At 57.0% G+C, this 2,500-nt stretch overlaps 1 non-coding gene across 1 annotated transcript in view; it reads left to right on the top strand.

Annotated features, from left to right (window-relative positions):
* The first annotated feature begins 2,398 nt into the window (after nt 1–2,398).
* Nucleotides 2,399–2,500, top strand: part of LOC126141590 (small subunit ribosomal RNA) — a 1,909-nt gene continuing 1,807 nt past the window's right edge. Inside the window, exon 1 of the ribosomal RNA XR_007529484.1 lies at nt 2,399–2,500. This exon is cut by the window's right edge and continues 1,807 nt beyond it. This is a non-coding gene — a ribosomal RNA (small subunit ribosomal RNA).

The following is a 2,500-nucleotide window of genomic DNA, read 5'->3' on the forward strand; positions in this document are numbered from 1 at the left end:
ACGTTGTGCCTTAACGTAACCCACGTTGTGCCTTAACGTAACCCACGTTGTGCCTTAACGTAACCCACGTTGTGCCTTAACGTAACCCACGTTGTGCCTTAACGTAACCCACGTTGTGCCTTAACGTAACCCACGTTGTGCCTTAACGTAACCCACGTTGTGCCTTAACGTAACCCACGTTGTGCCTTAACGTAACCCACGTTGTGCCTTAACGTAACCCACGTTGTGCCTTAACGTAACCCACGTTGTGCCTTAACGTAACCCACGTTGTGCCTTAACGTAACCCACGTTGTGCCTTAACCTAACCCACGTTGTGCCTTAACCTAACCCACGTTGTGCCTTAACGTAACCCACGTTGTGCCTTAACCTAACCCACGTTGTGCCTTAACCTAACCCACGTTGTGCCTTAACCTAACCCACGTTGTGCCTTAACCTAACCCACGTTGTGCCTTAACCTAACCCACGTTGTGCCTTAACCTAACCCACGTTGTGCCTTAACCTAACCCACGTTGTGCCTTAACCTAACCCACGTTGTGCCTTAACCTAACCCACGTTGTGCCTTAACCTAACCCACGTTGTGCCTTAACCTAACCCACGTTGTGCCTTAACCTAACCCACGTTGTGCCTTAACCTAACCCACGTTGTGCCTTAACCTGCTCTGTAATTGGCATATGACACGTTACATTAATCTAGTGTTGTCTAACCACAACCCTCTGAATATAGTTCGCTACTCGCACCGCCCACCCTCTTGTGTGTCGTTTCATGTTGAACACTTCGCAAGTGTTGCTTACTTTTTACATGCTCCCGCTGTACACTGTAATGTGGACAACTGCAGGATGTACATCGCCCCCCCCCCTCCACCCTGCCTTCGCACGCTGGTCGTTCAGGTGCTTGCGTGTTCAATGCCCTTCGCAGCTGTTCACTGGCATTCGCATGTCGAAGCGCTCAGTCTACGTCGTGGTACGGCCTGTGTCCACTGTCCGCTGATATCGTAAGCTTAATCCTCACATTGTACTGCACATAGGTCCGTATGTACTGAATGATACGCTGTGGCACATGTGTGACCGTACGACTGCGCCCAACAACAGCGAACCATACGGTCCAAATGTTGTGCACTCAGCCACGTGCCGTCTCCCCATAACAGCTACATTGCAGTGTGGTACGCCATAGAGACGTGTGGGAGTAACGGACGCCCTGGATGGCGATCAGCATGAGCCGTCTGTTGATGTAGTGGCGCGTGTATTCAAACGTAGTCGTCTCTTCTCACACAGTGTGATAGCATGGTGCACCGCGTTCCACATCTGCGACATGGTACAGATGCTGGTTGACAGTCGGTCTCGTAATGGACATCGCATACGTAGGGGGCCACCTCCCACGTGTTCTCTAGTCGTGCACATTTTGTTGCGTGTATGTGGGCAGACGTAGTGTGTCGTGACACCTAACAGACAGGTATGCAATAATCGTTGCATTTGCAAACTGGGATGGACGTCTACGTTTGCTGGTGACGTGACGCAACGCAAATGAACAACTGGTAAACCCATTGTGGTGCGGTTGTTGTTGCTGGAGGTAAATCAGTAAGGGCAAATCTGTGTGTGAAGCGATACGCGGCGGTGGCTGGGTGGGACCGTCCCCGGCCGGTGAGGGGGGGCCGCCCGGCGTGCTGGCCGCGCGGTGCGTGGGCGCACGCGCTACAGCCGGCTGGTGGGGGCGCCCAGTGGCAGGCGCGCCGGCCGACGGACGCGGCAGGCGGCGCAGCTGCGCGCCGGGGCACCCTGCGCGCGGCGCCGGGCGGCCAAAGTGGGTCCTCGCGGGCCCGGTGCGAAGCGCGGTGGACATCTGCAGTGTGCTGGTCCGACTGAGGACTGTGTGCGTTGAGGATGCGCCGCCGCCCGGCACTCGGCGCCGCGACGCCGTCTGCTGCTCGGTCGCCCCAGCGGTTCTCGCTGGTGGTTTGTATCGCAGTTGTGCAGACGTGTTGGCACGTGCGCTGTGCTGGGAGAGTTCGCTTCGGCACCCACGTGGGGCCTTTGCCCTTCTGTGGCGCTGGCGTTGGAGCTGCCGGTCACCGTAGGTGGCGCGTGTTGTCTCCCGCCGGCAATGCCACGACAGCACGCTCCCGGGCCTCTGTCGGCAGCGGCAAGCTCAGTTGGGAGCACGGGTGGTCGCACCTAAAGCGTCTACTCGCCTAACTCCGGGCGATTGCGCCTCTCTCGAACCCGACCAAGTACTTAGGACGGCGCTGCGCGCCGCCGGGACCTGAGAGGGTTTCGAGGTGTATTGTGCAGGGGAGCTCAGCCTCCTCCTGTTTGCAGAATAATTGAGCGGACGCTTGCGTGTTCGCGCGGGCCCCTGGGACACACTCCCGGGCGGCCGGCTGCTCAGCTCTAGTTGACGCAGCTCCCTGGTTGATCCTGCCAGTAGTCATATGCTTGTCTCAAAGATTAAGCCATGCATGTCTCAGTACAAGCCGCATTAAGGTGAAACCGCGAATGGCTCATTA

Source organism: Schistocerca cancellata, unplaced genomic scaffold (assembly GCF_023864275.1).
Source record: "Schistocerca cancellata isolate TAMUIC-IGC-003103 unplaced genomic scaffold, iqSchCanc2.1 HiC_scaffold_727, whole genome shotgun sequence".
In the NCBI taxonomy this organism is placed as follows: domain Eukaryota; kingdom Metazoa; phylum Arthropoda; class Insecta; order Orthoptera; family Acrididae; genus Schistocerca; species Schistocerca cancellata.